Raw genomic sequence first — 12,586 nt, forward strand, 5'->3', positions numbered from 1 at the left:
ATCGCTTGAACCCAGGAGGCAGAGGTTGCAGTGAGCTGAGATTGAGCCACTGCACTTTAGCCTGGGTGACAGAGCGAGACTCCATCTCAAAAAAAAAAAAGAAAAAGAAAAATGATCAGTCGTGATATAAAAGCAAGTACTGAATTTAAACTCCTGCTGAAACAATAAAGCTGAAAAAATATACAGAAGAATTATTCTCAGACACTGGATAGCAATCATTGCAGGGCTAAGAGAAAGGAAGCAAAGCAGTTAAACCCCACATTCATCCTGGTTTTTCCTGTGAAGATATTTTTCAATCTGCTGTACAGGGAAAAAAGAGTCAAAGAAGAGACGGAAAGAAACAGAGGTAGGAGTTAGGGGATACTAAGGCCGTGGGAATCTGGAAGGGTGGAGGGGAGAATAACAGACAATAGGGAACCACTGGGAAAATATACAGTCATGTGTTGCTTAATGACAGGGATAAATCCTGAGAACTGAGTCATTAGGCAATTTTGTCATTGCACAAACATCATAGATGGTTTAGCCTGCTACACATCTAGACTATATGGTATAGCCTTTTGCTCCCAGGCTACAAACCTGTACAGCATGTAGCTGTACTGAATACTGTAGGCAACTGTAACACAACAGTAATTTAAGTATTTGCATATTGAAACATATCTAAAATAGAAAATGTACAGTAAAATACAGTATAAAAGATTTAAAATGGTACAGCTATACAGGGCACTTACCATGAATGGAGCTTGCAGGCCCAAAAGTTGCTCTGGGTAAATCAGTAAATGAGTGGTGAGTAAATGTGAAGGCCTAGGACATTACAGTGTACTACCATAGACTTTATAAATGCTATATACTTAGGCTACACTAGAATTATTTTTTAAATTTTTTCTTTCTTCAAAAATAAATGTTAGCTTACTGTAACTTTTTACTTTATAAACTTAAATTTTCTTAACTTTTTGACTCTTTTGTAATAACACTTAGCTTAAAACACATTATATAGCTATAGAAAAGTATTTTGTCTTTATATTCTTATTCTATAAGCTTTTTTCTATTTTTAGGATTTTTAATTTATTTTTTACTTTTTAAACTTTTTTCTTAAAAACTAAGATGCAAACATACACATTAGCTTAGGCCTACACAGGGTCAAGATAGTCAATATCACTGTCTTCTACCTCCACCTCTCATCCCACTGGAAGTTCTTCAGGGACTATAACACACATGGAGCTGTCATATCCTATGACAACAATGTCTTCTTCTGGAACACCTCGTGAAGAATCTGCCTGAGGCTGTTTTACAGCTACCTTTTTTTAATACAAGTAGAAGGAGCACACTCTAAAATAACAATAAAAAGTGTATTATAATAAATACATAAACTAGTAATATATTCATTTATCATCATTACCAAGTATTATGTACTGTACATAATTGTATGTGCTGTACTTTTATACAATTGGCAGCACAGTAGATTTGTTTACACCAGCATTACCACAAACAAATGAGTAATGTGTTGTGCTATGATGTTATGACAGCCATGGCATCACTAGATGACACAAATTTTTCAGCTCCATTATGATCTTATGGGACCACCACTGTCATTGACCAAAACATTGTTATGCAGTGCATGACTGTATATAATTTCTCTCAGATCCTTGGCCAAATCCAAAGTTGCACAATTGCAGGGTGAAACTGTGGGAAGCCCCTTAAAAAATTTTGCTAAGAGGCTGATAACCAAGCAGAAATATCTGAATTCACATTATTAATGAGGAGACATTGTGAGACCTTGGTGAACACCCCAATCTTTCAGTTGAGACCCCAGAAAGCTCTCACCCTAGAATAGGGAAAACTCATGGAAGTAAACGCAAAGATAAAATAGGTCTGACCTAGCAAGGCCTAAAACCAAGACTTGACTGGGTCCGAGTGACTCTGGTAATTTAACATAATCCAGAACCTCTACAATCTATTATCCACAATGTCCAGCATACAATAACAATTACCAGACATTTAAAGAAACAGGAAAAGGATACCAAATTTTTTTTAATGGTCAATGGAAGCAGACCCAGAGATTATCATTATTGATATGTTAAAGTAGAGAAAAGATAAACATAATGTATGACAAAATGAGGCTTTTCCATAAAGAATAAGAATTTTTTTAAAAAATCAAACAAAATAAATCAATCACAATATGGGGAAGCAGAGGGAATCCAAGATGGAACGCAGGCTGTGACTAATGAAACTGACTACAATAAATAAATCAAATGAAACGAATCACATAACCACACTGAAGGGAAGGGGGGAAGAAAGGATATGGCTGAAGTAACTTTGAAAAATAGTGTAGATAATCCTACAACAGTAGAATTAAGCAAATAAATACATTATAGGTAATGAGAATCCAGTTTCTTACTATCCAAAGAATGAAGTCACAAAAAAGGAAAGGAAGAAGGCTAGAATTAAACTTGTGCTGCTAGATTGGAGTCAGAAATACAGAAATAAATACAGGTGTGTGCATATGTAAGTTAGTATACACACACAGATTACCTAGCTCTGTCTGCTGAGAAGCTTTAGAAGAAGTAACACCCCAATAGCAAGGAATACACCAGATATGGTTTGGCTTTGTATCCCCACCAAATCTCATGTTAAAATGCAATCCCCAGAGTTGGAGGTGGACCCTGGTGGGAGGCGATTGGATCATGGTTTCTCATGAATGGTTTAGCATCATCCCCTTTGGTACTGTCCTCACGATAGTGAGTTCTCATGATATCTGGTTGCTTAAAAGTGTGCAGCACCTCCTCCCTCTCTCTGTTTCTCTCTCTCTCCTGCTTCCACCATCTGAGATGTCTCACCTCCCCCTTGCCTTCTGTGATGATTGGAAGCTTCCTGAGGCCTCCCCAGAAACAGAAGCTGCTATGTTTCCTGTATAGCCTGCAGAACCATGAGCCAACTAAGCTTCTTTTTTTTTTTTATAAATTACTCAGTGTCAGATATTTCTTTATAGCAATGCAAGAATGAACTGTTAAAACAAGTAATAACCAAATTTTGTTTTTTAACTATCATCAGTGTACTAGGCTAGACTGGTAAAGTGTCCAATAAAAGGAACCATGGCTCATTAAAGAGGTGATTGATTTGAGACTGAGACAGAGAAAATACAAGTTTATCCTGGAAAAAATTGTGATGTCAGAAAATGCTCAGAGAGGTTAGCAACATGTGAAAAAGGCACAGGAGCTAACCTAAAAGAGCTCCTACCAAAGTTATTTGAGCAAGAAGGTAAATAAGAATACTATTGGATTATAAACCAAGGAATAAAATAAATATTGTTGGGCTTATACTGATATAAATGAATAACTGAATAAATAAATAAATGGAGTAGAAGAGATAATCTTTGTTAAAGAATCATTCCAATTAATAAATGTAGAAGCAATGAGAGAAATAGAAAATCACTATTAGAGTACCACAATAATAATTTCTGCATGCATAATTGACTAATGGATGCTAAAATTAGTAGGTGAAAGTGTACGGAGAAACACAATATTTGCATCATCTCAAAATATCCCCCCAAGAAATATTTACTAATTAAAAAGAAAAGAATAATCGCTTTAAAGTGGAGAAATCTGGGAAGTATCATCTCAGCCAAATGATCAAGGTTAACATCACCAGTAATAAGACAGATCATCCTCATTTATTCTCTGATATGAGAAGCACACATCATCTCTGTGTAATTCTTTTCAATAATATATAACTTCAACCTAATCATGAGAAGACATCAGAAAAATTCAAATCAAAGGACACTGTACATAACTTTTCAATGTTTTTAAAAAGTCTCAACGTCATGAAAGACAAAGAAAAACTGAGGAATTGTCACAGGTTAGAGAAAATTAAAGAGACCTGATAACTAAATGCAATGCAAGATCCTGGATTAGTACCTGACAGAAAAAGGACATTAGTGGTAAAACTTGTAAAATATGATTAGAGTCTACAGTTAATTAATAATGTATCAATGTTATTAGTTTTATTAGTTGTGCTACACAGTTACATAAGATGTTAACATTAAAGAAAGCAATGTAAAGGGCACGCTGCATGTATTTGCAATGTGGGTAATACCCTCTCCAAGAGGTGAAAACTGGATCTTGAGGGGAGGCAAAAAAACCTTACTTGTTTTATTTTATTTTTCAAAATCTCAGACCTATGTGAGAATTCTCACTCTTTTTACGTGCAAAGCACAGATATGTACAATACATAAACAGACATACTATACATATGTAGTATTAAAATTTAATGGATGGGGAGAAGCAATTGGGGAAAAATGGCTTTTTAGGGGGATGATGTGTATAATTTAGGAGTTCCATGTATAGTCGTCTGCCATATAACAACATTTCAGTCAATGAGGGATCATTTAAACAACAGTGGCCCCAGGAGATTATAATATTGTATTTTTACTGTATCTTTTCTATGTTTAGACATACAAATATTTACCATTGTATTAAGTAGCCTGTACCATCTAGGTTTGTGTAAGTACACTCTATGATGTTCACACAATGACTTAATCATCTAATATCTCATTTCTCAGAACGTATCCTTGTTGTTAACCAACACATCACTGTAATTTGAGTCTGTGTTTCATTTAAGTTAATGCCATCCATGTGTTTTTATTACAGTAACTTACATAAACCATGAAGAGCCAGTGATTGGAATTTGAGTAATTTGAGTCAGTGTTTCATTTAAGTTAATGCCATTTATATGTTTTTATTACAATAACTTACATAAACCATCAAGTATCAGTGATCGGAGTAGGAACTCTCAAATCCCTTGTTTGGAGCATTCAGAAAACCAGCCAAGTGAAGAAAAATAGAGCTAAAAATAGAGCTAAAAAACATATTTAGCTCCTGCATCGCTGTGTTTCAACCATATTCAATTGTCTCAATGCGTTATGGTTCCTTCTACCTTGGACTGGTATTTCCAGGAATACCTCCCCAGCTCACTTTACTTGTGTAACACCTGCCCAAGAATACAAGATTTCAAGTCAAATATGCCTCCCTCCGGGAAAACTTTCTTAGCCACTTAGTCTAGATTAACTCTCAAGCACCCTTATTACACAATCTTATAGCTTCCTGTGCTGCTTTTCCTTTGTTTTTATGGTGTACAGTGTGTGATGTTTTGATACATATATTCTGTGGGAAATGATCTTATTTTCTGTATTCCTTCTTGATGCTCTGGCATCTGGGGCATTGCTGACCCTGGAGACGCTGCCCCTCCCAGGGCTAGCTGATGCCTAGAGATAGCAATTGCCTCCCCTGTGAGTTGCCATTTATATGCAAATCAACCAATCCAGAACCCAAATTCAGCAACTACCTCCCTTATTGAGCTCTTACAAATTGAACTAATATTCTTCTGCCCTTATCACTCCAGGACCAGATACCAGACAGCTCCTACACCTCAGAGCCCCATGAAATTATTCAAACTAGCCAATCTTAAGCAAGCTTCTCCTGCTTGCTCTGCCTAGACCATTTCTCCCAACAAAAACCACAATAAAGGCTCTCACCCATGCTTTTTCACCCTCACTCCTTCTGACTCCTGACCTAAGACCTTGGCGCTTCCCCATGTGGCCAGGTGGCCCTTCCCCATATTCCCCCTCCTCCTGGGAGTGATGGGTAAAACACTGTCTTTTCAATGGCAACTATCTCCTGATCTGGTTGGCCTCACCATACCTGAACAAAAAAATCAGAAGTACATTTTAAAACAGGAAGATTCCTTAACCACCCAGAGCACAGCTGACACCAGGTATTTACGTAATGCTTTAAGGGTGACAGAAGCAACAGAAGCCAGAGTGGCCTGCACAGCTATTACAAGAAGTCACTCTTGGAGCACACATGATGGGATCTAATCCCAGGGGCCCAGTCCAGCCCCACAGATTTCCAGGTTGTGGAAAGCAGCTTAACCCCTATCCACAAGACTCTCTGGCCTCCCAACCCTTCCATGTCCTGGCCCCCAATTATTTTTTTTTCCTTTTTGAGACAGAGTCCGAGTTTTCTTTTCGAGACGGTCATCCAGGCTCGAGTGCAGTGACACGAACATGTCTTCATACTGCCTTGACCTCCCAGGCTCAAGTGATCCTCAAGCTTCAGCCTCCTAAGTAGCTGGGACTATAGGCACGCACCACCACGCTTGGTTAATTTTTGTATTTTTTGTGGAGATGGGGTCTCCCCATGTTGCCCAGGCTGGTCTTAAACTCCTGAGCTCAAGTGATCTGCCTGCCTCAGCCTCCCAAAGTGCTAGGATTACAGGCATGAGCCACCATGCCTGGCCAGTGGCCCCCAACTTTTTGGCTGAGTGAGAGAAGGGGGCCCTCATTTTTCACTCCAGGACGGTCCATCATGGGAATATCCTTTGAGTAGTCTTTTAAGTAGAAAACACTTTATCAAACTACAGAGTAACTTTTATGGCCCAGATGGAACAGTCATAATAGCTAATGCTACATTTTCCCAGTAGTTGAGTTCCTCAATATTAAATAGCACTATGTACAGAACCCCAAAATTTTAACCTAATTCGATATTTAGGAGAAAAAAGTTAATCTATGTCATCCAGGGAACAGTCCTATTAAAGCCACAGTATGTTCACTGTACTACAAAGATCATACGATAGGTTAACCAACTGCCCTGCATTTAAGTTTTTTATGACTTCAGTGTTTTCTCTGCAAAAAACAAAAACAAAAACAAAAACAAAATGGATATTTTATATTTGTTAATCTAAGGAATTCATTTTAGTAATTTTCTCAAAGTAAAGGAAGTCTGCTGAGAAGTCAAAGCCTCTATCTCCAGAATGATAAAACTGCCAGCCACTTCCAAACAGAAGTTCTCTTACTTACAAAGGAAATGAGAGTTCTGTCTCTACGAGGCACCCAAGGGGTAGGGACTTGAAGTTAACCTTGGTGATTCTGCGGAAACCACCACAAGGTTCTCTATAGTAGTTATAGAAAACCCTTTGGACTTGAAGACACCAGAAGCCCTCATCCACCTGTGTGCAAACGTTGTGTGGGGAAATGAACTCTGCTCTGTGCTTGCAGAGGTGGTGGATCTGGTAGCTGAGTCAATGCCCCTACACACCTGTTGCTTCTTGGGAGCGCCGTGGTGTCTATATCTCAGTACATGTTAGATTCCTTCTATGTGTAATTACTAGCTCTCTGGATGTGGCCACTGGGCCATTGTAGCAAGTAATGCAGAGCTGAATGGAAACAAGGGCAGGAGGGGCATGCCGGCATGCCAGAGGAGGAGCTGGGAAAGGACTCATGCCTCATGCCAGAGGAGGAGCTGGAAAAGAACTTGGAATGGTGATGTTCCAGACTTGGGGTTGATAGAGACTGAAATACCAAGAGGAGTTTGGTGTCAGCTCATCATATCCTGGTGTAATTGAATTGTTAAGGTGGAAGGGTCAGCCCAGTGGCCTCCAAAGCAGATGTGCCTACCCCATGGGAGTTCCCAAGATGTTTCATTGACATTCAGAATGATGACGTATAAGACTTTTCTTTTGCCGGGTGCAGTGGCTCACGCCTGTAATCCCAGCACTTTGGGAGGCTGAGGCAGGCAGATCACGAGGTCAGGAGATTGAGACCATCCTGGCTAACACGGTGAAACCCCGTCTCTACTAAAAATACAAAAAATTAGCTGGGCGTGGTGGCACGGGCCTGCAGTCCCAGGTACTTGGGAGGCTGAGACAGGAAAATCGCTTGAACCTGGGAGGCAGAGGTTGCAGTGAGCCACTAGGCTGGTGCACTGCACTCCAGCCTAGTGACAGAGTGAGACTCCGTCTCAAAAAAAAAAGATGTTTCTTTTCATATGTGTTATCTACAAAGATAAAAATGAGATTGTTACATGTAACATTTAATGCATGGGTTGATCCTGCCACCCTCATTCAGCACAAGTTAGCTAGCCACGCCCTGAACAATGGACAGTCATCTGGGTGCCTTCACTTGTCCCTTTGCTCTCAGTATACTGAAAATTATTGCAGCCTGGTGAGTGGATTTGTTGATTATATCTTCTGGTTTTTAGCTGTTTTAGCTGAACTTATTCTTTCATAAGGAACTAGTGAATAACTTAAGACTTTAAGATCATACTAGTAGTAATATAAGCTCAAATTAATTTTTAATAGGCAGAGCTAACTCCGCCCCTACTACTAGAAAGATCTTTTTATTAAATTAACAAAGAGGAAGAAAAACTAAATTTGACATTGAACTCAATTACTCTCATTAAAAATACGACTGATACTTTTAGTGAGAACAAATAATTTTATACCATTAATAAAAATTATTTTAAAATATTGCTTAGTTCATTTTCAGCTCATCTTTTTAACTTCAATTTTTGTAACTTTAAAGTAAAGTGTGAGATGTATTAGTAAAAAAGAATAATGCATCTCATCCATAAATTCAATAGGCTTGTATCATACTTGAGTCCTGGGCTCTGTCATTCACTAGCTGTGTGTAATCATAGGCTAGTCTCTGGATCTCGATTTTCTTCTCTGTAAAATGTGAATGATAGTTCCTACCTCACAGATTTTGTTGAGAAGGTTTGTTTTAAGAATGTCTGGTACAGCTTAAGGATCTCAGAGTTTTGATTCCTGTCCCCATAAGGGGACAGTTTTTAACAGTTTTAGCCAGTTATTTTGCTAGTTGTCCCTCAATATGGGTGTGGTCTGTAGCTCAATGCTGAGGTGTGAGTACTAGAACATGTAGGAAACACTTTTGATCAGGAGACTTTTTTCAGCATTGCCAGAGGTCCGCCTCCTCCGCTAGGGCAGACGTCCCCGTCAACCCACGAAAGGATGCCAGCCAGCCTGGAGTGGCTACCCAGGGAAACTCTATTGAGTCGTATCTGCTTTCAGCAGATGGTTGCACTTAGAAACGAATTATTACATTTATAAAACTAATACTCAGAGAGCAGTAGACATGAGTCCAACACACACAAAGAATCTAAATTGAATACCTCACTTTAAGCCTATAAGATCACGTACAGGTCACTGTAACTGCTATTTATAATCCAAGGGCAATACTTACACACTTTTGGTGATTCCTTGGAAATTATCTGTAAAAGCTCTAGATTTTTAATTTTTGGTAATTTGGTGTACAAAGATTTTAGGTACTCATTTAAAATCCTAGTAACTATTAGGTAAACAAGACCTTGAATTTAAACATTGTATACTCAGATTCAAGTATGAATTTGGATATGTATGATCTAAAATGCAAGCCTATTCCTTTGAAAACTGCACAATTGTGAGAAAACTGCAGACCAAACCCATATTGAGGGACATTTAGCAAAATAACTGGCTTATACTCTCCAAAACTGTCTAGGTCAAAGCTGCCTCAGGTATGGTTCCAGATTAAAGGAGGCTGAGGGGACAGGACAACAAAAGGTCACGCATGGTTCTCAATTCGCTCCTTGGACAATTGATGAAATCTAGATATCTCTAGATTTAAAAACAGTATTTTCTCAATAGTAATTTTCTAATTTTAATTAATTCTAATTAAAATAAATTTAATAATTCTAATTAAAATAAATTTTAATTAAAATTAATTAGATATAAATATGTGTATATATACATATATGTATATATACACACATATATGTGTATATATATATACACACACATATTTATATATATACACACATATATATGGTTACAAAGAGAGAGAAAGAGAATGATAAAGGAAATATGGTAAAACAGGAACATCTGGGTAATTTGGCTGCACCTAAAGTTTTTTGTATTGTTTGCAACTTTTCTGAAAATCTGAAACAATTTTTAAAACTCACTCACCAACAAGTCTCCTGCCATTCTAAATAGTCATGAAACAGCATATCCACATACCTGGCAGCAGCCTGCTCTCTGCCTCCCTGATTTATTCACAAAGAATTAAAAAGTCCTTTCCCCGTTTTCCTTGCTAGGCCAAGTTCATTACTCGCCTCCCTGACACATAATATTTTTTCCTTTCTCTGTCATCCATAGAACTGAAAACTCCCTGTTGTTTCTAAGATATTCTGTATCAGACAAAGCATTAGCGCCTTTCCGTTTGAGGTTGTTGGACTACAGGGGGCAGAATTCCAAAAAGATTTGGGATTTGTTGTTCCATTAACATCTCCCACACATAAATCCAACTGTATGAGGAAAAAAATTGTTCCTAGATAAGAAGAAAAACTCATTTTTAAATCATGACAAATAATAAAAGAAGAAATAAAAAAAAAAAAAAAAAAGCAGCAGCAGCAGCAGCATGTACTACCATCCATCTAGCTCCAGGAACATGGGGCTTTGAATCTGAGGAAATCTGAGTGAGAGCTCAGAGCCTCCCTCTGGGTTCAGATGATTTCCAAACATTAGCAGGAACGTTCCAGGAGGCCCCCTGCCCACATCAGAATAAACGTGGTGTCCTCTGTTCTTGTTTTCTCCATCCTCGTATGTCCTCTCAATCTTGACTATTCTTACAGAAAGTTTTCCCTGGGATATAATGAAATGGCCCATACAAAAAAGTACACTTGTCATTTAAAGATGAAAGTATAAAATGAAGTAAAATAAAAACCAATGGAATCCTCTTACCTTCAAATAGCAGTTGTTGTGTGAAACAGATTCCGCGTCTATACCAGGTCCCTGAGGGTTTGAGCCTACTTCAATGCATGCAGAATATATAGGGAGAGGTTATAGATCTGGGTTTTTCATTACACAAGGTGTTTTTGATGAGTCCTCAGCGAAGATCCACTTAAAAACAAAAGCTACACAAAGACTACAAAAAGGCCACACAAAGTTTAAACAAAAGGCTAAAGAAAGACCAAACAAAAGCCAAAGAAAGTTTAAACAAAGAGTGAAACAAAGATAAAACAAAGGCCAAACAAAAACAAAAACAAAGAGCAAAAGAAAATCTAAACAAAAGCTAAGCTAAGCTATAACCATATCTCACACACACACACACACACACACACCCCACATTCACTTTACAGCCCCCCAACATTCACGTATTCCAGCCTCCCACCTCCCACATAATCAACACCCCATGTGAAAACTCACCCCGTAAGGTTAATTCCACACAAACTCCAGTTAAGTTCCATGCCAGGTCCAACCACACCACACACCAGCTCACCCCACCAAACCACACACCCTTCCATCAACATGCTACGCCACCACAGTACCATCCCACCCAGCACCCCATACCTCACTCACACATCACAAGCCATACCCATAAGCCATGAACACAGCTGCAATCACATTGACAAATTCCAGGAGTTTTTATACTCCATGTAGATTAAATACTGATCCACACTTCCTTCCCTAAAACACTCATGTATACTCATAGATACACCCCAAAACTAAAATTCACACACGTATGCCCTTGTACACTTGATTTAGCAAGAGTCTAATCCAGTCTAATTACAACTAACATTGAATTTGGAAGTTTCCATGACAATTACCCTATGCATTTACATTTATGAAAACACGTATAAATCATCTCTTATGTTGAATAGTTTCTGCAAATGATAAATCTCATTCAATTAATATTTTATTGGCTTCAGTCTTAGACACTGGCATTTTCTTATAACGTTCCTAAAATGTGGGGCCACACCTTTCTGTGCTCTGTTAAATGCCATGGGTCCCGTAACTCTGCTTCTGCTATTTATTTTACATATGTAGAACTACCCACTAATGATCTGAAAGATGAAAGCTTGCTTCTGAAACCAATCCAACCAACAGCAGCCTTGCCTTTTGAATTCCCAGAGCCCCCTGCATGACAGTGTAATATAAATGTCAACATTACCACCAAGTTTCTCTTTAGGCTCTTGTCTCAGTAAAGAATCAGCCAGGGAACCTTGAAAAGGTAATCCAGTGAGACTACAAACATTGACTATAAATCTCTTTGTACACTAACATTTTTGTTTTTGTTTTTGTTTTGAGACGGAATCTGGTTCTGTCCCCCAGGCTGGAGTGCAGTGGCGCTCTCAGCTCACTGCAACCTCCACCTCCTGGGTTCAAGCTATTCTTCTGCCTCAGCCTCCTGAGCAGCTGGGACTACAGGCACCCACCATCATGCCTGAATAATTTTTGTATTTTTTAGTAGAGACAGGGTTTCGCCATGTTGCCCAGGCTGGTCTCAAACTCCTGACCTCAGGTGATCTGCCTGCCTTGGCCTCCCAAAGTGCTGGGATTACAGGCTTGAGCCACCACGCCTGGCCTCTTCGTATACTAACTTTATAGTTAGTTAAACATTCTTTCTCTGAGTAATGAGTTATAGACATATGCTGGTTGATTCACTCCCACTGTGATGTCAGTATTTTGCTTGTGTTGTACTGACTGTGACTGAGGGCTGGGGAGTAGGGTAAGATGGTTTAGAGCATGAGCCCTGGAGGCCCTGACACTGGGATCATCACAGGACCCACCTCAAGGATTTGAGTGAGAACTAAATCAGTTAATATGTGTTCACTGGTGGAAAGAAAGCCTGGCACACAGAGTCCTGCACCAATGTCACTCTTATGGCCCTGGCCCTAAAGAAGGTTACCAACAGGGGTGGATGGCAGTTGTAAGGACTTGTTTTCTATTCACAAAATAACTGGAGACTAATTCAGGCTATTTA

The 12,586-nt window shown here is 38.8% G+C and overlaps 1 protein-coding gene across 3 annotated transcripts in view; it reads right to left on the reverse strand.

Moving 5' to 3' along the window:
• The window catches only part of MOBP (myelin associated oligodendrocyte basic protein), a 45,257-nt gene extending 34,189 nt beyond the window's left edge, over positions 1-11,068 (reverse strand). For 2 of the 3 annotated variants that reach the window (XM_054481580.1, XM_054481581.1), the window contains exon 1: positions 10,564-10,693. The gene's annotated coding sequence lies outside the window, so the exon portion shown is untranslated. Of the gene's footprint in view, positions 1-10,563; positions 10,694-11,028 lie in introns of those variants that run through there. The other variant, XM_054481579.2, reaches the window with a different exon arrangement.
• Positions 11,069-12,586: the final 1,518 nt, after the last annotated feature.

This window comes from Pongo pygmaeus, chromosome 2 (assembly GCF_028885625.2).
Source record: "Pongo pygmaeus isolate AG05252 chromosome 2, NHGRI_mPonPyg2-v2.0_pri, whole genome shotgun sequence".
NCBI lineage: Eukaryota > Metazoa > Chordata > Mammalia > Primates > Hominidae > Pongo > Pongo pygmaeus.